Source organism: Mobula birostris, chromosome 3 (assembly GCF_030028105.1).
Source record: "Mobula birostris isolate sMobBir1 chromosome 3, sMobBir1.hap1, whole genome shotgun sequence".
Lineage (NCBI taxonomy): Eukaryota > Metazoa > Chordata > Chondrichthyes > Myliobatiformes > Myliobatidae > Mobula > Mobula birostris.
The window spans coordinates 11,590,206-11,615,068 of NC_092372.1; positions in this window are offsets into that span (position 1 = coordinate 11,590,206).

Below are 24,863 nucleotides of genomic sequence, written 5' to 3' on the forward strand. Positions count from 1 at the left end.
AAGTCCATTACGTCGCTTTTTCGAGCTCTGTGCCTGAAGATCACAAAGATCCCGGGTCTCCGGGCATACACTCGCAGATAGCCTGACTTCCCCAATGACACACGAGTCTCCAGTCATGACACCGATCCTCAATCCACCTGCTTCCAGAGCCCTGAGATCCTAGGCTTCCAAATCGGAGCCAGACTCTTAGGCCAAGCCTTTGGCATGCCGAACAACAACGGCCGATCATGAAACTCCGAGAGCGGGTCCCACTCCCACAAAGGACCATAGTCAGCGTGTAACTCCAGGTCAGGGTCTCCAAAAGAACCATGAAAGGGATAAATAGAGATACTGTATTAAAGACAGAAATAGAGTCGTTTCCGTAGGGGCAAGCAAAAGAGTCGCCGTTAGGCGCCATTAACACTCCTCCCAATGAAGGCAAACACGTCAAATGCCTTCTTTAGCACCTTATCCACTTGTAGCCTCTTCAGCTAACTATGAACCTGGACCCCCAAGATTTCTCTGTACCTCAATAGTGTTAAGTGGTCTACCATTAACTGTATACATTCACCCTTTTCATTTGAGCTCCCAAAGTGCAACACCTCACACCTGCCCAGATTAAACACCATCTGCCACTTCTCAGAATCAGGTTTAATTTCACTGACAGATGTCACGAAATGTGTTATTTTGCAGCAGCAGTACATTGCAATACATAAAACAATAGTGCAACTTGCAGTAAGAAGCAGAAAGAAAGTAAATACATAGTGCAAGCAGAGAGCTTGTCTGCCCATATCTGTAACTGATCCAAACCTTGTTGAGCCAGATCTGCCATTCTATAAGATCATGGTTAATATGGCCATGACTCAGCTCCACAGACCTGCCTTTTCCCTGTAACCTTTAATTCCCCTGCTTTACAAAAATCTGTCGAGTCGAGGATTATCTTTATTTGCCATAAACATTTATATGTAACACACCAGGTCAGGCAGCAGCTATGGAAATAAATAAACAGTCGACACTGCGGGTTGAGATCCATAATCAGGATTGGAAACAAAAGGGGAAGATGCCAGAATAAAAAGGTGGGGGGAATAAGGAGGATTGCTGGAAGGTGATAGGTGAAGCCAAGTAGGTGGGGAAGGTAAAGGGCTGGAGGGGAAGGAATCTGATAGGAGTGGAGAGTAGACCATGAGAGAAAGGGAAGCAGGAGTGGCACTAGAGGGGGTGGGGAGAGTGGGGGTGATAGGCAGGTGAGGGGATGTAAGAGGCCAGAGCACGGAATAGAGGGAAACTTTTTTTTACTGGAAGGGAACATCAGTATTCATGCCATCGGGTTGGAGGCTACCCAGATGGAATATAAGGTGTTGCTGTTTCACCCTGAGAATGGTCTCATTGTGTCACAAGAGGAGGCCATGGACCAACATGACGGAACAGGAATGGGAATTTGAATTAAAATGTTTGGCCATCGGGAAGTTTTCCTTTTGGCGGATGGAGAAGAGGTGCTCGGTGAAGCGGCCCCTCAGATTATGAAGGGTCTCAGCAAGGTGGGGGTGGGGGGCCAGATCAGAAGCACTGGGCACAGTAGATGATCCCAGCAGATTCGCAGGTGAAGTGTTGCCTCACCTAGAAGGACTGTTTGGGGTTCTGAATGGAGGTGAGGGAGGAGGGAATGGCCAGGTGTAGCACTACGTGTGTTAAGAATATGCTGTGATGTGTTGGTCAGGTTGTGACATAAGGACAGTATTCACCAACTATAAGTCAAGTCAGTTTATTGACATTTAACTATATACATATATACTGTCAAATGAGAGAGCGTTTCTCCGGACCAGGGTGTAAAGCAGAGCAGTACACATACTGTAACTTACACATAAGTTAAATATTGTAAAGTACAGAACAAATTACCCAGTGACACTTTGAGTGCAATGCGGCAGGAAGTTCAGAAGCCTAATGGCCTGGGGGAAGAAACTGTTTCCCATCCCGACCATTCTTGTTTTTATGCATTGGAGTCTTCAGCCTGATAGTAGAAAATCAAAGCGGGTACTAGATAGTTGGGTGGGATCCTTAATAATACTAAGGGCCTTGTGTATGCAGAACTCCTGATAAATTTCCCTTATGGATGTGGGCACATGGCCAAATGGTTAAGGCACTGGACTAGCGGCCTGAAGGTCATGAGTTCGAGCCCCAGCCGAGGCAACGTGTTGTGTCCTTGAGCAAAGCACTTAATCACACATTGCTGTGCGACGACACTGGTGCCAAGCTGTATGGGTCCTAATGCCCTTCCCTTGGACAACATTGGTGTCGTGGAGAGGGGAGACTTGCAGCATGGGCAACTGCTGGTCTTCCATACAACCTTGCCCAGTGAAGACTTTCCAGGCGCAGATCCATGGTCTCGCAAGACTAACGGATGGATGGTAGGGAGAGCCCTGTGAATCTCTCAGATCATAAAGAATTATGATAAATCATAAATCATAGAGAATAAATAATTATATAAAAAATAAAGTTTGAGGTTGAAGTACAGATATGGAGTAAACACATAAATACCAGCATGAATTTACAATGTAAACAACATTATAAATAGTGGTTTAAAGTGCAGTACAATGACTGAGTGGAGTGGGAGGCTAACTAGAATGACTATAAGATTAACTACCTGGAAGAAGAAACTTTATGGCATGAAGTTTCCGTTTTAATAGCCCTATAGTAATTTCCAGAAGGGAGCTTTTGGAAAAGGCGGTTCGCAGGATGGGCTATGTCTGCAGTGATTTGCCCTCCCCTCTTGTTTGCCCTGGGCACATACAAGTCCGATGACACAACTGTGTCTTAAATACACTCAGTGGCCACTTAATTAAGTCCAGGAGCTTCCTAATAATGTAACACTGAGAGTATTTCTGTATGTTCCAGGTCTCCTACTCCTGCAGCCCATCCACTTCAAGGTTCAACAAGTTGTGCATTCAGAGATGAACTGCCACACATCACTTTTGTAGTGTGGTTATTTGAGTTAATGTTGCCTTTCTGTCAGCTTGAATCAGCCTGACCATTCTCCCCTGACCTTTCTCATTTTCTCCCACGGAACTACCACTTACTGGATTTTTTTAGTTTTTTTGCACCATTCTCTGTAAACTCTGGAGACTGTTGTGTGTGAAAATCCCAAGAGTTCAGCAGTTTCTGAGATACTCAAACCACCCCGCCTGGCACCAACAATCATTTCACACTCAAAATCACTTAGATCACATTTTTTCCTTGTTCTGATGTTTGGCCTGAACAACAACTGAACCTCTTGACCTTGTCTGCATGCTTTTATGCCACGTGATATGCTGATTCGATATTTATGTTAACAAGCAGGTGTACAGGCATACCTAATAAAGTGGCCACTGTGTGTATATTTAATGAGGTAGACTCTACCACATCCCTCAGCAAAAAGAAAAAGCACTCCTCTCCCACGTATTCCTAGCCCTGTATATGGAAGGGCAGTTGTTCCTTGGACACGTACAGTAGCTGATGAATCAAGTGAGTGGAAGCATATGGCTCCACAAGACTAGCAGGAATCCCACTGTTGCTTGCTTGGCAGGAGCAAATAAGGAATTAAAATTTTTGTTAAGGGATGTTTTTTGACAGATGGCCTTATTGCTCTGTGGCCTAGAGTTCTGGCAGGCAAGTGACGGCCAGTGCCAGAAACTGGTGCAACACACGTAAAATGCTGGAGGAACTCAGCAGGTCAGGCAGCATCTACGGAGAGGAATAAACAGTGGAAGTTTCAGGTCAACAGGACTGGAAAGAAAGCGGGCACATGCCGAAATAAGAAGGTGGGGGTGGGGAAAGGACCACAAGCTAGAGGGAAGGTGGTAGTGAGTGAGGAAGGGAGAATGAAGTGGAGAAGCTGGGAGGTGATGGGTAGAAAAGCTAAAGGGCTGAAGAAGAAGGAATCTGACAGGAGAGGAGAGTGGACCATGGGAGAAAGGGAAGGAGGAGGGGAACTATAGGGAGGCGCTAGGCAGGTGAAGAGATAAGAAGGGGTAAGAGGGGAGTCTGAATGGGGAATGGAAAAAAAAGAAGGGGGAGGTAGGAGAAATTACCACAAGTTTGAGAATTAAATATTCATGCCATCAGGTTGGAGACTACACAGATGGAATATGGCAGGAGGAGAAGATGGAAGCGCGCCGCGCATGCGCAGCTCTCCGGTGAAAATGATATTGTATCCGTTAAATAGGGGCCGTGGACAATTCTGATTTGATGGAGAATGGACGTGAAAGCATAGAGGAACATCAGGAGAAATTTCTGAAACGCCTGTTCGCTGCTGTCGTTACTGTGTGGTAGTGAATCTTTCAGAGGGTAGACCTCAAAATCGCCGGCCTTGCCTGCTTTTGGTGACCAAGAAGGAGGTCGAATCGTTCGGACAGAGATGGCACTCAGTACTCAGTGTCGGAGAGCTGATCAGAGCTCGAAGTTTTCGGATGACTCAGAGTCAGATTGTGGTCGGCATGACAGGGAGAGTTTTTCTTCCTTCTCCTGTCTGCGTGAGATGTGGGACATTTGAGAAACTTTGAACTTTACTGTGCTCACGGACTTCTTCATCAAGTTATGGTATTGTTACACTGTTTGTAACTATATGTTATAATTATGTGGTTTTGTCAGTTTTTTCAGTCTCGGTTTGTCCTGTGTTTTGTGATATCAGACTGGAGGAAATAATGTATCACTTCTTAATGCATGCATTACTAAATGACAATAAAAGAGGACTACACATCTTCATAATCATGATGTGTTGAATCTCCAAACTGAGAGTGGCCACATTAAGGACCAACCTTTCGGAACGGGAATAGAAAGTGGAATTGAAGTGGGTGGCCAGTGCAAAATCCTGCCTGCGAGGCAAACAGAGCAAAGGTGCTCACTAAAGCAGTCCCCCAATCTAGGCCAGAGAGTGGTGCTCAGACCAGTCTGAACAGTGGCAAGCAAAATGCAACACTAGGTTACCACACCACTCTACAGGGCCTGCAGCCTCCCCTGTTTGAGCAGCATCCCATCAAAGGAATTCCAGGGTTATAGTAACCAAGCACACAAATTCCAAATTGTTCTGGATGTTTAACAAAAATCACTTCACTCTGAGCCATCCCTGAGCAGCCAACTGTGTGCACTGCAGGGATTTCATTAGCATCAGGAAGCAAGGGAGTGCTTCCTGTGCATGCAATATAAATCAATGGCTAATGGGTAAAATTGCTAATATAATAATATTGCTGATTCCTTTGGGTTATCATAGCTGGGGGAGGTACCTATTAAATACTTCCAATGGTGTGTGTCTCAGATAGCCTCTGATTAAAAATAGTCCAACTCCTGGCCTTTGTGTGTGGCTTAGCTACTAAACCCAGCAGAACTGTTTCTGCTGACAGGAGAAGGGACAAAAGTAGTCTACTTGTGCCTTAAATTCAGTCACTCTGTGCAGACTGGCTCACCAGCCTTAGTTGGCAGATAATCTAGGGGAAAGAAAACTCTGATCTCAAACCTCAGCTGTCTTGCGATTATACCCACTCATGGAGAAGGCTCCTCAGGAAAAATCTGCAGCTGGAGTCCTTAAGGCAGTCTTACGTTGAGTTCAGCATTGACTGGCAGCTCCTGCGTTGCCACTGGTGTCAATCTGTATCAGTCTCTGCCGTTCCTTTGCATTCAGCAGCTGCATGGAGAGAGAGAGCTTACTCTCCATATTGTACTGCCCTGGCTTGTGTATCGATTAACACATAGACAGCTAGGACGTAACATCTATGGTTGATCCCAAGCAACGGAAGGCCTTGGAAACAGAGAAACATAGAAAACCTACAGCACAATACAGGCCCTTCAGCTCACAAAGCTGTGTCCTTACCTTAGAACTACCTAGGCTTACCCAAAGCCGTCTATTTTTCTAAGCTCCATGTATCCGTCCAGGAGTCCCTTAAAAGTCCCTATCATTTCCGCCTCCACCACCGCCGCCGGCAGCCCATTGCACGAGTGGACAGTTTTAAGATGCTTGGAAGTAGGTACAGAGGAGATATCGGGGTAAGTTTTTTACACAGAGAGTGGTGAGTGCGTGGAATGGGCTGCCGACAACAGTGATGGAGGCGGATATGATTGGGTCTTTTAAGAGACTCCTGGATAGGTACATGGAGCTCAGAAAAATAGAGGACTATGGGTAACCCTAGGTAATTTCTCAGGTAAGGACGTGTTCGGCACAGCTTTGTGAGTCGAAGAGCCTGTATTGTGCTGTAGATTTTCTATGGTTCTATCTTTCTATCACATTCCTTCCCCATTCTGATGTTTGATTTGAACAACAACTGAACCTCTTGACCACGTCTGCATACTTTTATTCATTGAGTTGTTGCCACATGATTGGCTGATTAGATATTTGAATTAATACAAGTGTACCTAATAAAGTGATCACTGAGTGTACATGCTTCAGTAAATTTTGTTTATATGTTGGAACATACATAAAAAGTCACTAGATATGATAATGGTACCCCCACAGTGTTGAAATTAATGGCATCTATAGATGCTAAGACTGAATACCTACTACAAGTGCAGACTGAGAGGAATCTAATTCTCTTGCGTGTGTGTTGGTTGTCTGTCGTTTCCGACAATGATGTTTGTCTGTGCAGCTCACCAATTGTGCATTCTGAGGTGGGTCTGCACTCCAATTCTAGAAAGGCATAAATGTTGGCAGTGAGGGCAGGTAAACCGTCCAGCCACTGTTGAAGCAACTGACGTGGCCATTTTTCTCCTCTCTCGAGCAGCGAACAGATCTGCACGGTGACGATTCTCGAAGTTGTTGGAGGCTGCTCTCACTAGGGCACACCATCCAGTCTGGTCCTGATCACTCCCATCGAGCTGCTTAGGTGAAATGTCGGCATGTGCGAGGTTGGCTTTCACACAGTCCTTAAACCTCTTACAAGGTCGGCCCCTGTCTCTTCTTCCTTGCGACAGCTCACCACATAGAAATTGTTTGTGCATTCTGGAATCCTCCGTGTGTATAAGGTGCCCTGTTTAGCGAAGCTGGGCTTGCAGGATCATTGCTTCTATGCTTGTGCTCTCTGCTCTTTCGAGGACCTCCAGGTTGGTGCCACAGTCCTGCCGATGGACGCCCAGGATTGCTCTCAGGCTTTGTGTATGGAAGGGCTCCAACATTTTAAGGTGCCCTCTGTATATGGTCCAGGTTTCTCAGCCATATAATAGACTACTAAGGTCAACTGTTTTGTACACCTTGAGTTTGGTGACTTTTTGAATGTTATGCTGGTTCATTTCACGTGAACACAAGCGACTGGCCTTGCAAATCCTAGCACTGATTTCTTTGTCTGGGGAGCCATCACTAGAAGCAACACTTCCGAGGTATCTGAATTCCTCTGCTGATCTACGCCACATACCTTCGATGCAGATGGATGGGACAGGGGCAGTAGACACTGGACCAGGATGGAACAGGACTTCCATCTTTCGTAGGCTGATGGTGAGGCCGAACAGACGAGCGGCTTCGGCAAACCTGTCAGCAAGCAGCTGAAGATCGGCTTCTGTGTGGCCCATAAAGGGACAACCGTCAGCATACAGGACCTCTCGAATGAGATTACCGACTGCTTTTGTCTGGGCCCTCCAGCGATGCAAGTCAAAAAGTGATCTGTCCGTCCTGTTTATCCCATGATTTACCGTGCCAAATGCAAGTAAAGTACACACGTGAGGAACAGATTAAACAGTACTGGTGCCAGTATGCACCCTTGCTTCACGCAACTTGAAATAGTGAATGGCATCGAAGTCTCCCCATTTGACAGAACAAGGCCACTCATGTCATTGTGGAATAGATGGACGAGATTGGCAAATCTACACAGGCACCCATGTTTTGATAGCACTCGCCAGAGGGACTCCCTGTCAACCATGTCAAAACCTTTGTTTAAACTCATGAAGATGGCAAGTAGCTGTAAATTCTGTTCAGTGCTCTTTTCTTCAATCTGACGAATGGTGATAACCATGTTGATAGTTTTACAGCGTGGTTGAAAGCCACATTGTGCCTCAGGAAGGTGTGCCTCTGATATGTTGGAGATCAAGCCATTGAGGATAATGTGAGTAAGGTTTCCCATGACAGGTAGGAGAGATGTGCCCAGTTGTTGACGCAGTGAGCCCTGCTACCTTTGCCCTTGAACAGTGGAACAACTATGGTGTCCCTGCAGTCCTCAGGCATGTCTTCCTCCTCCTATGTGCTCGTGAGGATGTTGTGAAACGCTGTGAGTGCTAGTGGGGCTGCTGATTTAAAGAGCTCGTTAAGAATGCCATCCCTCCCAGGGGCCTTACCAGAGAAATGGCTTTTCTGACTTCCTCTGGGGTAGGAGGAAGGTCAAGGGTGTCAATAATGGGCTGCTGGGGAAACTGATCAAGCAAGATTTGACCGACAGTACACAACATGTTGAGCAGGTTACTAAAGTGTTCACTCCATCTCTCGTTGATGTTATTCCTTGCTTTGTGCAAGATTTTACCATCTGCCAATGAGAGGGGTGTGTGATTCAGTTTACGCGGTCCATGGGCTGCTTTGGTGGCCCTGAAGAACTTCCTCCAGTTTTTTGTGTCACTGTAGCACTGAACTTCTTCCATTTTCCTCTCCCACCATGTATCCTGCATTCTGCGCAGTGCTCTCTGTGCTTAATTGCCTTGTAGATAAGGACAGGTGGGCTTACATATAGCACTGTGCAAAAGTCCTAGGCATATATATATATTTAGCTACAGTGCCTAAGACTTTTACACAGTACTGTACTTGTCAATATGGAGCGGAGAACAAGTTTGTAAATTTGGCGGGAACTAAGGATGTTGGGAATGGCGATAGTTGTGTACCGGGGCAGAAGAGGGTGTTGGTGCGGGTGCAGACACACCCAACCCTGAGATACCGGGCAAGATCATTTGATTCCAAACAATTGGTTTATTGATCATTACAGAATGTCTCTCTGGGGCTTCCCTCTCCCTAGCCTCCCCCTTTTCCTCCTTTCCTCTTTCCAACCATGATTCCCCTCTCCCTGCTCCCTTCCCAGTCTCAGTCCAGACAGAGACCCATATCAGAATCAGGTTTATCATCACCCACATATGTCATGACATCTGTTTTTTTTTTGGCAGCAGTACAGTGCAATACATAAAAGTCTTAGAGACAACCTACCTGTATAGAGTACAGTAGAAAAGCCCTTAGGCACATAAACTGTATGTCAGACCTTTGAGTTTAATAATATTATGGGATCTCATTTGTACAAAGAGGGAATCATAAATCATGCATACTCAACCCCTGGAAGCTCTGTAACTAGAACATAGACATAGGAGACCTTATATAGAGATACACAAAAAATTGCACTTGGACAAACTGTAAGTTCTAAAACTTGAACATAAAACATAGGAGATTGTACAGAACTACAAAAATACTATGAGGGCTGCAGATAGCTGAGATTTTTCCTTACTGGCTTTAGTAATCAAATGCCCGACTAAACTAATCATTTCCGCTTACACAATGTCCATATTCTTCCAGTTCCTGCACAATCATGAGCCTCTTGCATACTTCTGTTGTGTTTATCTCCATCACCACTGCAGGCTTGGCATTCCCTGCACTGTGGAAAATACACTTACGCTGCACGTCTCCTTTGAATTTACCCTCTCTCACCTTAATGCATGTGGTCCAGTATTAGACATTTCAACTCTGGGGAAAAGATACCAGCTGTCCACTCTCTCTTCACTTCTCATAATCTTATAACCCTCTATTAAGTCTCCCCTCAGTATCCAATGCATATCTAAACTTCTCTTAAGTGTTACAAATGAACCTGCTTCTGTATCTTTTTGCCCATTGTAATGGACAGTGCACAGACTGACTGTGCACGTGCCAGCGTTTTCTGGAGCAATCCAAATCTAATCCTACTCTCCTGCTCTCCAAATCATCTGTTTCAAATATTTAGTCAGATGTATCTCTGAAAAAGCAAATAATTTCTTTTCTGAATCAATTTCATATTCAAGTTCATTGTCATTCAACCATACACATGTATACAGCTAAATGAAACACCATTCCTGTGGGGTCAAGGTGGAAACACAGTACATACAGTCACACCCAGAACATATTGTCACGATCCAGCACATTCAGTCCCAAAATAATTTATTTCTGAAGCAAGTTCAAGTTCAGTTTATTGCCATTCAACCATACACATGTATACAGGTAAATGAAACATTGTTCCTCTGGGGCCAAGGTGGAAAACACAGTACTTACAGTCACACACAGAACATATAACGATCCAGCACACAGTCACAAAGTAATATTTGTATGTTCCAGAGTGGTATAGCCTAAATATTCACAAACAAGAGAAAATCTGCAGATGTTGGAAATCCAAACAACACAAACAAAATGCTGGAGGAACTCAGCAGGCTAGGCAGCATCTATGGAAAAGAGTAAACAGTTGATATTTCGGCTGAGACCTTTCGACAGGACTATTCCCCTTCCCATTCCCATTTTGACATGTCAGTCCATGGCTTCCTCTACTGTCGTGAAGAGGCCACCCTCAGGTTGAAGGAGCAACACCTTATATTCCATCTGGGTAGCCTCCAATCTGATGGCATGGACATTGATTTCCATTACTTCCGGTAATGTCACTCCCCACAACTTCACCATTCCCCTCAACTATCTCCTCACCTGCCCATCACCTCCCTTTGGTGCTCTTCCCCCTTTTCTTTCTTCCATGGCCTTATGTCCTTGCCTATTAGATTCTCCCTTCTCCAGCCCTGTATCTCTTTCACCAGTCATCTTCCCATCTCTTTATTTCACCTCCCCCACTTCCTGATTCACCTGTAGCCCCCCCTCCCCCCACCTTCTAACTCTAACTCCTCATCTCTCTTTCTCGAGTCCTGATGAAGGCTCTCGCCCGAAATCTCGACTGTACTCTTTCCCATAGATGCTGCCTAGCCTGAAAATTGATAGGCTGACATAAAATGCAAAGTGTAAAACATTTAATGACAGGTAACAAATCCTTGGGAAAAGCAATTTTTCCGAAACCCAGCCTCTATTTCCTTAGGAAGAATGTTAAATTTTACACCAACACACCTTTCTCCCAGACAGTTTTCTCCCAGACATCATATCCAAACTTTTCATTGATTGGAATTTGAATTGGTTTATTATTATCACATGTACCAAAATACAGTGAAAAGCTTGTCTTGCAAACTGTTCTTAGAGATCAATTCATTATACAGTGCTTTGAGGTGGAACAAGAACAGAATACAGAATCAAGTGCAATAATTACAGAGAAAGTACAATGCAGGTTGACAAGTTACAAGATCATAACGAGGTACTATAGATTGTGAGGTCAACAGGTCATCTTATTGTATGAGGAAACTGTTCCATAGTAAATATACCTCTTCTGAATTTCCTCTTGATCTTCATTGATTCAGTGGAAAAGCTTTAACATCCCATCATATGCGGTATAGAATTTCCCATCTTTGGGATCATACTGGTGAATCTGTATTGTATAAGTGTCGTACACCATAGTGGTGTAGTGGTCAGCATGATACTATTACAGCTCTGGGTGCTCTGGAGTTTGGAGTTCAAATCCTGTTGACATTCTGTAAGGAGTCTCTGTATATTCTCCCAGTGAAATGCCTGGGTTCTCCCCAGGTGCTCTGGTTTCCTCTCACAGTCCAAAGACATACCAGGTAGGTTAATTGGTCATTGGAGATTGTTCTTGATTAGGTTAGGGTTAATCAAGTTTGTTGGGGATTGCTGAGATGCCTTGGCTTGAAGGGCCAGAAGGGCCTAATTCATACTGTATTGCTAAATTAAAAAATAAATATGAGTACTCTATATTTAATAGTTAGATTGAATTGGATGGCCAACAACATAAATATTTCTCTAACTTGGGACATTCAAAATGTAGCATGAATTTATCAGTGTCTGTTATACTACTACTTATTTTTGCCTATATTTAAAGTTCAAAGTTTATTGAAGTACGTGTATGTCACTATATACTACACTGAGATTCATTCACTTTCAGTGAATTAATATATTTTAACTGCTAGAGTGCTTTCTCCACTATTGAGCACATCTATACGGAGCAGTGTCGCAGGAAGACAGCATCCATTGTCAAAGATCCCCACTACTCAGACCATGCTCTCTTCTTGCTGCTGCCATCAGGAAGAAGGTAGAGGACCCTCAGGACTCTCACCACCAGGGACAGGGATAGTTATTACCCGTCAACCATCAGGTTCTTGAACCAGAGGGGATAACTTCACTCAACTTCACTCATCCCATCACTGATCTGTTCCCACAAGCTATGGACTCACTTTCAAGGACTCTTCATCTCATCTTCTCAATATTTATTTCTTTTCTTTTTGTATTTGGACAGTTTGTTGGCTTTTGCATATTGGTTATTTGTCCGTCCATCTTGTGGGCGGATTTTCATTGATTTTATTGTATTTCTTGTATATACTGTGAAAGCCCACAAGAAAATGCACCTCATAGATGTATATGGTGACATAAGTGTACTTTGATAATAAATTTACTTTGTACTTTGTGCAATTGTTATCCATCTGCAATGCCATTTCAGTGAATTAATACATTTTAACCCCAAGGGGTGCTCTGTTGCTCCAAACCTTGCAAGGTTTTCAAATAAACTTATATGTTCACTTCCTTTGTTCTGCACCTGAGAATAAAAGCAAGCTCCATTAATGCCTCAGCCTTTCGGTTTTAATAGTCCAAGCACTTAAAATAATGTCAAATCTTTATTTTCATAATGCTATCACACTATGCCTTGCAACACCTTTTGAAAGATGCATTCTCTTACTTACGCAAACTTTTTCTCACCCATACTTTATATGTTGGTCTCTGTGTTCATACACAGTGTTTTAAATGTCAACACAACAGCGTGGATCATTAAAGAGAGACTAAGCTACACCCTGGGGAGGCTTTGGATTTAACAAGTCACAGCAGGTTTGGGGCATTGCATTGCTAATACTGTAATTAACTTCAGGAACTCTCACAACTAAATCCATCAACCGGTAATAACAATTTGGCCCATATGAAGTGCAAATCTGAGATTTAATTAGCATGCTGAAAACAGTCTGTGAGCCCAATTCACGACCTTTAACCTATCTCTGTTGAGGGTAAGCCATATTGATTTTGTGTCTGATTGTGAAATTATATACCCAGTCCATTCCTGTATATTATTAATTTCTGTTGTGCATTTAGCAACTGCATCTAATTTTAAACCTTTTTCCACATGAGTTCTTTTCCTAAATCTTGGTTACTTGGCCTGCACTTAATAAGAAGTGTAATTATTACCTCCGCTGCTTTCTGTGAACTTCAGAAAATAATGGAGGCCTGGAAACAATGCTGTGTTACACCATTAAAATAGCATAGAAAGCATTCCTAGCAATCTATTTCCACAGCCATTTTATCAGAGAAATCTGTTAAGAGAAAAGAACAATGTATTCTGCTGATGACTTTATTACTTGCATTTATGGAATGGGATTTGGGTTTGTGCTGCCCACTTGTGACATCTAGAATGTGGACACCACAGTTAGTGTGATGCTATTACAGCGTGGAGTGTTCTGGAGTTTGGAGGTCAGTTCTGGCACCGTTCCATAAGGAGTCTCTCTATATCCTCCCCATGGAATGCATGGTTTTTCTCCAGATGCTTTGGTTTCCTCCCACAATCCAAAGACATACAGGGTACGTTAATTAGTCATTGTAAATTGTCCCGTGATTAGGTTAGGGTTAATCTAGGTTGTCAGGGGTTACTGTGTAGACATGTCTCAAAGAGCCGGAGGTCTGCTCCGTACTGTTTCGTTAACTAAATAAATAAATAAACACAGAACCTTATAGAACAGTGCCAACCTTTTAACTTAACTCTTGAGATCAATCTAACCTTTCCTTCCCACATATCTCTCCATTTTTCTATCATTCTTGTGCCCATTTAAGAGACTCCAAAATGTCACTAAGGTCAGGTACTGCGGAGTGTGGTAGACCAAAGGGATTTGGAAATACAGATCCATAATTCATTGAAAGTGGCGTTTTTGGTAGATAGGGTCGTAAGGAAAGCTTTTGGCACATTGTCCTTCATAAATCAATGTATTGAGTCCAGGGGATGGGATGTTATGTTGAAGTTGTATAAGATGTTGGTGAGGCTTAATTTGGAGTATTGCATGCAGTTTTGGTTACCTACCTACTGGAAAGATATAAACAAGGTTGAAAGAGTGCAGAGAAAGTTTACAAGGATGTTGCTGGGTCTGGAGGACCTGAGTTATAAGGGAAGTTTGAATAGGTTACGACTTTATTCCTTAGAACTAAGAAGACTGTGCAGAGATTTGATAGAGATATTCAAAATTTAGTGGGGCATAGATAGTGCTAATTCAAGCAGGCTTCTTCCACAGAGGTCATGAGTTAAGCTGAAAGGTGAAAAGTCTGAGGGGAACATGAGGGAAAACTTCTTCACTCAGAGGGTCGGATTGAGCTGGCAGTACAACTGGTGCATGAGAATTTGATTTCAATGTTTAAGTGAAGTTTGGATAGGTACATGGATGGTAGGTGTATGGAGGGTTATGGTCCAGGCAGGTCAATGGTGGGAGTAAGCAGCTTAAATGGTTACAGATGGACTAGATAGGCCGAAGGGCCTGTTTCTGTGCTGTACTTCTCTATGACACTCTCCATGTTGCTGGCAGTAGAGCCACTCAAGCAGGAACGCATCAGAGGTGGTGCCCATGGTGATGATGCGCTGTCATTCTAATGGTGCGAATGATTGCCTTGGATGATTTTTCTTGCAATCGCAAGGCCCTGTTGGACATTGGCAAGGCCGACAGCAGGGGAGCTGCGTGGCCTTGGCTGTTGCATGAACCAGCCCCTCAAACGGCGGTTCGCCTCTTGTAGCCGCTCAGGGAAGGGGACACTGGAGTGGTATGGGAAGGAGCTGGAGTCCATGCTGAGCTGGGGTCTGACCCACCCCATCAGTGCTGCCCTCTAGTGTTCGCTCAGTGGAAGATCAGTTGGATTGCATTCGTCTGTGACTGCACGTGTGTGATGAGGATTGCTGCACCATCAATTTACAGACCATCACACTCAGGGACTTGGGCTATATGCATATATTTATTTATTTATTTTGTGATTATATGTTTTTCTGCTATCATAACTATATATATATATATTCAGTGCTATATTTGCCTTGAGATGTGTGTGACTGTTGATACTGTCTTTTACCCCTTGGCCCCAGAGGAATGCTGTTTCGCTTGGCTGTATTCATGTGTATATTGAGTGACAATTAAATTTGAACTTGAAGTTCTTCAGCCTCTAGAAGGGCTGAGGGTTCTGGCTTTATCCCCCCTTTCTTTCCAGTCCTGCTGAAGTGTCTCAAACCGAAACGAGGCCTGTTTATTCCTTTCCTGGCCAGCTGGGTTCTTCTCACTCAGTATTACATAGAGCCAAACACAAGACTCCTCTTATGATCACAGTCTCAGAGGGTAATTACCCCCTTACACCATGAGAGGAAAGAGTAAATATTAGATCAGGTCAGATTAACTTTATTTGTCAAATGTACATTGAAACATCGAGAAAGACTGTGAAATGCGTTGTTTGCCTCTAGATACGCTGGGGGCAGCCCACAAGAGTCATGAAGCTTCCAATACTAACACAGCATGCCCACAACTTACTAACCTCAACCTATACATCTTTGGAAAGAGGAGGAAACCAGCATAACAGAGGAAGCCCGCATGAACACTTGAACCTTCTCTAAAGCCGAGCTAGTTTCCTTTCTCTCCTTCCCCATTCTGATTAACGGTCTTCAATCTGAAACATTAACCTTCCTTCTCTTCCCACAGTCGCTGCTTTGCCTGTAAGAATTTCCAGCATTTTCTGCTGTATAGTTTTCAAGTACCTGCAGCTTTTTCAAAATTTTCATTTCAACAATTCTTTTTTCATTAAATTCCACTGGTCAATTTAACTCTGAAGAGTTGTAACAAAGATTGTACTGTATAAAGTAACAGTAGATAAGTGTATCAGAGGCCGTCATCAATCAGGATAGACCAGGGATGTTACGTCTACGCAAGCCAGAGCAGTACGATATGGAGAGCAAACTATTGCCCAAGCAGCAGGCTCTGCCCTCCGTGCATCTGATTAACCCAAAGGAATGGCCGAGACCGATACAGTTTGGCACCAGCAACATCACAGGAGTTGCCAGTCAGTACTGAATTCAAACTGGAACTGCCTAGACTCCAGCTCTGGATCTTTGCCTCAGGGCTTACTCTGAAAGCCTTCCCAATGAGTGGGTATAGCCACAAGGCAGTGGAGGCTTGCGATCCAAGTTTTCCTTCTTCTAGATGAACTGCCCCCATGGCTGACAAGCCTCATTTGCTTGAAGCAACTAATTCTAAGGTGTCATTAACCCACCTTTACCCCTTCTCCTGTCAGTAGAAATGGATCTACTGGGCTTAGTAGCTAAGCCACATGAAAAGACCAGAAGCTAAACTTGGTTGTCAGAGGATATTTCAGGCACGTGCCTCTGAGAGCATTTATAGGTAGTGGGAGCTCTTCCCCACTCTCATCCCTGGTTATGACAACCGTAAGGAACTAAAATACACACGCTGCTAAAATGAGATCTCGAAAGATTTGTTTCCCGGAGTTGAGATGTCTAATATCAGACGACATGCATTGAAGGTGAAAGGGGGTAGGTTCAAGAGGGATGTGAGGGTTAGGTTTTTTACTCAGAGAGTCGTGGATGCCTGGAATGTACTGTCTGGTATGGTGGTAGAGGCAAATACATTAGAAGCTTTGAAGAGACATGTGGATAGGCACATGGATGTAAGGAAGATGGAGGGATATTGACATTGTGTCGGGTGGGTGTTTTTGATTTGCTTTACAGCTGGTTCAGCACGTTGTGGGCTGAAGGTCCTGTTCATGTGCTGTACTCTTTTATGTAGGTCAAAACAACAAAACAATCTTACATCTCATAAATGCATACTAAGAGAAAATTGAAAGAAGGGAGATCAAAGAGACACATTCTATGGAGGAAAGAGATGTTAAGGGAGAGATTTATACAGCTTGGATGCTAGATGGATACTAATAGAAGTCAGGGATTATAAAAAGGCAAATTTTGTTGAAGAGTAATTGTGAGTAGCAGGGTGGGATCTGGAAAAAAATACAGAGCTATGAAGAGGGAGAGAGAGACCATGAGTGGCTGTCAACACAAAATGGAGGCATTAAACACAAGGGATTCTGGGTGAATAGTGGGTTTGGTGAACCAGGAAAAGAGAAAATTATGGAGCAACAGGTGACCGTGAGCTGAAAAATAAGCAGCAAAGGTGTTAACATTGCAGGAGGCAGACACTCTGTGGACTACCATGTCAGTGCAGTTTGCAATGCACAGAATCAGTCTTCAGAGCTTACTGCCCTGTCACATCCCTTCACAGTCATTAATGTAATAGAGCCAAGATTGCTACTGGATTCGGGAAGAATGTATTATGATAATTCGGAAATCCCGGATACATCTTCAGCTCAATTACATTAGTCAGGAAAGCAGCACTCATGATGATTTCTCAGATTTAGCTCTGCTCTTTTAAATTCAGATGTAATATTGTCTGACCATCTGGCTGCATATTCAGTCTGTTTCATCAAAGCTGTGCCTTGTTACAAAGTCAAATGTCACATCACTTTCATTCAGTTTATTCAAATTCATATTTATGTATCACATACATCAAAAAAATAGTGTGTTTTTTGCAATATCAACCAACACATCTAAGGATTTTATTTATTTATTTAAAGATACAGGCCCTTCTGGCCCAACATAGATATGCCCAGCAATAGATATGCCCAGTAGCATATCTATTTAACCCTACAATGACCAATAAACCTACAAACCTCTGTCTTTAAACGGGAGCATCCAAAGGAAGCCCACGTGGTCACGGGGAGAATGTACAGATTGCCCCAGAATTGAACTCCAAACCCTGGAATGCTCTGAGCTGCAATAGCATTGTGCTAACCTACGCTACTGTGGTGCCCAGATCAGCTTTGTTTGTCACATGTACATCGAAACATCGAATCATACACTGAAATGTTTCATTTGCGTCAATGACCAACACAGTCCTGGGATGTGCTGGGGGTAGCCCATACATGTCACCATACTTCCAGTGCCAACGTAGCCTGCCCGCAACTTACTAATCTTAATAAGTTTGCCTATGGACTGTGGGAAGACTCTGGAGCATCTGGAGGAAAATCACACGGAGAGAACATACAAACCCCTTACAGACAGCAGCAGGAATTGAATCCCAAACATGAGAAAATCTGCAGATGCTGAAAATCCAAAGCAACACACACAAAATTCTGGAGGAACTCAGCAAGTCAGGCAGCGCCTATGGAAAAGAGTAGACAGACAATGTTTCGGACCAAAGGTCTTCTTCAAGATGCTAATTTTGCTGCTGTACAGCATCGCCACAATAGGTCAATGGCAGACGCAACCTCAATGGCTCTCCACACAGCTTTAGACCACCTGGACAGCACAAACACCTACGTCAGGATGCTGGTCATCGACTATAGCTCAGCATTTAGATTAGATTATGAGGACACGCAGTCCTCTTTTATTGTCATTTAGTAATGCATGCTTTAAGAAATGATACAATATTCCTCCAGTGTGATATCACAAAACACAGGACAGACCAAGACTGAAAAAACTAACAAAACCACATAATTATAACAGTGCAACAATACCATAACTTGAGGAAGAACAGTCCATGGCACAGTAAAAGAGTTCAAAGTTTCTCAGAAGTCCCACATCCCACACAGACAGGACAATAGACAATAGGTGCAGAAGTAGGCCATTCGACCCTTCGAGTCAGCACCACCATTCACTGTGATCATGGCTGATCATCCATAATCAGTATCCAGTTCCTGCCTTATCCCCATAACCTTTGATTCCGCTATCTTTAAGTTCTCTATCGATCTCTTTCTTGAAAGCATCCAGAGACTTGGCCTCCACAGCCTTCTGGGGCAGAGCATTCCATATATCCACTACTCTCTGTGTGAAAAAGTTTTTCCTCAACTCTGTTCTAAATGGCCTACCCCTTATTCTTAAACTGTGGCCTCTGATTCTGGACTCACCCATCAGCGGGAACATGCTTCCTGCCTCCAGCGTGTCCAATCCCTTAATAATCTTATATGTTTCAATAAGATCCCCTCTCAGCTTTCTAAATTCCAGAGTATACAAGCCCAGTCGCTCCAATCTTTCGACATATGACAGTCCCACCATCCCGGGACTTAAGCTTGTGAACCTACGCTGCAAGAATAGCAAGAATGTCCTTCCTCAAATTTGGAGACCAAAACTGCACACAGTACTCCAGCTGTGGTCTCACCAGGGCCCTGTACAACTGCAGAAGGACCTCTTTGCTCTTATACTCAATTCCCCTTGTTATGAAGGCCGAGAAGGAAGAAAACTCTCCCTGCCATGCCTGATCACAGTCCGACTCTGAGACGTCTGAAAACTTTGAGTCTCCGATCAGCCCTCCGACACCAAGTACCGAGCGCAATCTCTATCCGAATGATTCGACCTCAATCTCGATCGCCAGCAGCAGGCAAAGCCAGGAATTTTGAGGCCTTCCCTCCAGAAGATTCTCGATCACGCAGCAACAGCAGCAGCGAGCCGGCATTTCAGAAATTTCTCCAGAAGTTCCTCTGTGCTTTCATGTCTGTCTCCATCAAATTAGAATTGTCCATGGCCCCTATTTAACAGACACGATATCATTTTCACCGGAGAGCTGCGTGCACATGGCGTGCTGCTATCGCCTCCTCCTGCTGCTTTAATACCGTCATTCCCACAATCCTGATTGAGAATTTGCAGAACCTGAGCCTCTGTACCTCCCTCTGCAATTGGATCCTCGACTTCTTAACCGGAAGACTACAGTCTGTGCAGACTGGTAATAAGATATCCTCCTCGCTGCTGATCAACACTGGCGCACCTCAGGGGTGTGTGCTTAGCCCACTGCTCTACTCTCTATATACACATGATGCATAGCTCAAATACCATATATAAATTTGCTGACGATACAACCATTATTGGTAGAATCTCGGGTGGTGACGAAAGGGCGTACAGGAGTGAGATATGCCAACTAGTGGAGTGGTGCCACAGCAACAACCTGGCACTCAACGTCAGTAAGACAAAAGAGCTGATTGTGGACTTCAGGAAGGGTAAGACGAAGGAACACATACCAATCCTCATTGAGGGATCAGAAGTGGAGAGAGTGAGCAGCTTCAAGATCCTGGGTGTTAAGATCACTGAGGATCTAACCTGGTCCCAACATATTGATCTAGTTAAAAAGAAGGCAAGACAGTGGCTAGTCATAGTCATAGTCATACTTCATTGTTCTCGGGGGAAATTGGTTTTCGTTACAGTTGTACCATAAATAATAAATAGTAATAAAACCATAAATAGTTAAATAGTAATATGTAAATTATGCCAGGAAATAAGTCCAGGACCAGCCTATTGGCTCAGGGTGTCTGACCCTCCAAGGGAAGAGTTGTAAAGTTTGATGGCCACAGGCAGGAATGACTTCCTATGACGCTCTGTGTTGCATCTCGGTGGAATGAGTCTCTGGCTGAATGTACTCCTGTGCCCAACCAGTACATTATGTAGTGGATGAGAGATATTGTCCAAGATGGCATGCAACTTGGACAGCATCCTCTTTTCAGACACCACCGTCAGAGAGTCCAGTTCCATCCCCACAACATCACTGGCCTTACGAATGAGGTTGTTGATTCTGTTGGTGTCTGCTACCCTCAGCCTGCTGCCCCAGCACACAACAGCAAACATGATAGCACTGGCCACCACAGACTCGTAGAACATCCTCAGCATCGTCCGACAGATGTTAATGGACCTCAGTCTCCTCAGGAAATAGAGACAGAGGCTATACTATACTTTACTGTCCTAGTTATGTGACCACTGATGCCAGGCAGACAATCTCTGAAGAGTACTGATAATGGTCACCCGTCTTGTAAAGAAGAAGGCAATGGCAAATCAATTCTGCGGAAGAATTTGCCAGGGACAATCAGGGTCATGGAAAGACCATGGTCAGCCACGTCATATGACATGGCACATAACGAACAAATATTAGACAGAAGAGATTCTGAAGCTGCTGGAAATGTTGAGCATCTGAATACATATTCAGTCTCGTTTATCAATGGTCCACCTTACCACAAATTCAAATTTCACAACTTTTTCATTCACTTTTGTTCAGATTCTGATTTATTTATCATAGATACACTGAAACACACAGTGAAATGTGTCGTTCGCATTTACAAAATGCTGGAGAAACTCATCAGATCAGGTAGCATCTAAACAGTTAACATTGCAGTTGACCCTTCATCAGGATTGGAAAAGAAGCAGGAGGAAATCGGAATAAGAAGTTGGGAGGAGAGGGAGGAGAACAAGCTAGAAGGTGACAGGTGAAGCCAGGTGAGGGGAATGGAGAAGCTGGGAGGTGATAGGTGGGAATGGTAAAAGGGCTGAAGAACAAGTGGGAATCTGATAGGAGAGGACAGTGGACCATGGGAGAAAGGGAAGGAGGAGGGGACCCAGAGTGAGGTGATGGCTGGTGAAGAGAAGAGAAGAGATGAGAAGCTGGCAGGTGATAGGTGAGACCAGGTGAGGGGTTACTACTTTACTTGGTTCTATCCAGCTTTAAAATTGTGAACAGTTCCCCTGTAATATAGGCTTCATTTGCTTCCACTGTATGACATGAAAATGTGGAAATGGGGAATTTTGAGCATCTTTCTTCCTTTCATTTTGTTCAGCTTGCTAGTCACCAATATTTGCACTCAATAAAGTGTTCCTCAGCATTTGACATGATTAAAACAACATAGAACATCAAACAGTACAGCGCAGTACAGGCCCTTTGGCCCATGATGGTGTGCCAACTTTTTAACCTACTCCACAATTAATCCAACCCTTCCCTCCTACAAAGGCCTCCATTTTTCTATCACCCTTAAATGTCCCTAATGCATGTGCCTCAATTATTACCCATAGCATGGGGTTCCATACACCCGCCACTCTGTGTAAAGAACAGTGACATTCCCCTGTACTTTCCTCCAAACTCCTTACAATTATATCCTCTCATGTTAGCCACTTCATCTCTGGGAAAAAGTCTCTGCCTATTCATTCAATCTCTGCATCCCAGTAAATCTCCTCTATGCCCTCTCTAAAGCTTTTACATCCTTCCTATAATGAGGCAACCAGAACTGAACACAATCGTTCAAGTGTGGTATAACTAGGGTTTTATAGAGCTGCAAGATTAGCTTGCAGTTCTTGAACCCAGTTTCCTGATTAATGAATGCCAAGACACTATATAACTTCTTAATCAACATCACACACAAAATGCTGGTGGAACGCAGCAGGCCAGACAGCTTTCATAGGAAGAAGCACAGTCGACGTTTCGGGCCGAGACCCTTCATCAGGACACGTCTTAATCAACTTGTGTGGTAACTTTGACCAATCTATGGGCATAAACCCCAAGATCCTTCTGTTCCTCCACACTGCTAAGAATTCTTCAAATTTAACCTTCCAAAGTGAATCACTTCACACTGCTCCTGGTTGAACTCCATTTGCATCCTGTCAATATCCTATTGTAATCTACAATAACCTTCTATATTCTTGTACCAACTTCCTCAATAAAACTTTGTACTCAGTCACTGTTTCATTTGGTTGCCCTAATTGTGAACCAAGCTGAAAACATTGTTTCAACTCACTTTGCTTTGTGATTTACTGATCCTTCTTCAAATCCAGTAATTCCTTATATTTTTAATTACAGGTTGAGTACCCCGATACTCAATTCAAAATTCAAAATTCCGAAATATGTGAACCTCTGAAATCCGAAATCTTGTTGAACACTGATGTGAAGTCACAAATGCAAAAGTCCACAAGACACCAGTTCCCAGGTGATGTACAGGTCTCTGTGCACCACAGACATTTCTGAGAAGTGACCTCGAATATGTGATGATCTCGCAGAAGTTAATGAAAAAAAGAAGAACACTGACAAATCAAAGAATGAAGATCTCCATCGTGTATTGAAAGAGTGGATTTGTCAGCGTTGGAGTAAACATATACTTGAATGGTGAAAGGCCTTGATAGAGTGGATGTGGAGAGGATGTTTCCCATGCTGGGAGAGTCTAGGACCAGAGGACACAGCCGCAGAATAGAGGGGCGTACTTTTAGAATGGAGATGAGGAGGAATATCTTTACCCGGCAAGTGCTGAAGCTGTGTATTTTGTTGCCACAGACCGCTGTGGAGGCCCTGTCTTTATGTATGTTTAAGGCAGAGGCTGATAGATTCTTTATAGATCAGGGCATCATGGGATATGTGGAGGAGACAGGAGATTGGGGCTGAGAGGAAATTTGAATCAACTATAACGAAATGGTGGAGCAGACTCAATGGGCCAAATGACCAAATTCTGCACTTATATCTTATGATCTTAATAGTATACCGATCATGAAACAAGAGAAGATCTATCACAATAAGTTGAAAATTGAAGGTAATTGTGAATATTCAACAGGCTGGTTGCATAAATTTAATAAAAGGCACGGCATTAAATTATTTTTAAAGATTTTGGAAATTTTAAAGATAAAGCATATCCTGATCATGAAGCTGCAGAGAAATTTTTTGATAAGTGCGCGAAGGTCATCGATGATGAAAATCTAACACCAGAACTAGTCGACAATACTGATTGTTTTTGTACCTTACAAAAATCCTGTATAAAGTAAAATACTGATATAGTGTACTGTAAGCTTTATATCAAAACACAACATCGTAGGTGGAGACTGAAAGCCTGTCATTGTTTGTTGATGTTCAACAGCTGATTCAGGCGTTCTCCCCATGCTACTGTGCTGCTTTTGTTACCTTGCGCACATTATGTTTTTATTAATTGTTTATTGAGATACAACATGGAAGTACCCTTCCCACACTTTAAGCCAATCCGTTCAGCAACGGCCCCCCCCCCCCACCGACTTAACCCTAGTCAAATCACTAGACAATTTACAATGACTGGTTAACCCACTGACCTGTACATGTTTGGACTGCGGGAGGAAACCAGAGCACCCGGAGGAAATCCACACAGTCACGGGGAGAACATACAAATTCCTTACTGGCAGCGGAGTAAATTGAACCTGGATCATTGGTACAGTAAAGTGTTGTGCTAACCACTATGCCAACTTTCCACCCATTATATTAATGGTGTGCAATAATTTTTACTGTTAAATACATAGGTGTAATGAACAAGTGTATGACAAAGACTGCTTACCGGTAGCACATAAACTCAGAATCGGAAACGATTGTGATCCCAAACTATCATATTAGCTATTCCAAAATTGGAAAATATCCAAAATCCGATACACTTCTGGTCCCAAGCATTTCCGGTAAGGGGTACTCAACCTGTTCCAAGACTCTTTAGGCTCAGCAGGTTTCTTATTAAACAATATGTAATGGGTTCCACAGTTCTAATTTGAATATGCCTGCAGTTATCTTGGACATCAATATTATTTGTAGCAAAAAAAATCTAGTCATACTTCCCAATATTCCTCCCATGTCTGAGTTTGTGAGTCAAATGTTGAATCAAATTTGTTGGCTGTGGTCATATAAGCAAGAAAGCAAGAAAATCTTGTACAATCTTGCAAGCTAAGCAGGCTCAAGCCTGCTTAGTACTTGGATGGGAGACTGCCTAAGAAAACCATGCACCCTACATGGGGGGAAAGGACCACTGTAGTGTTCTCGTGCAGTGTGTTGAAACTCTGACTAAACACCAAGTTAAACCGGAGCCAATGAAGACGGAGTCGTAGTAAGGTTAACCATTTACTGTTCACTCTTCCACATTAACATCCTATGGTGAAAACTGCCGATAAAAAAATACAAACATATCCAGCGTCTGT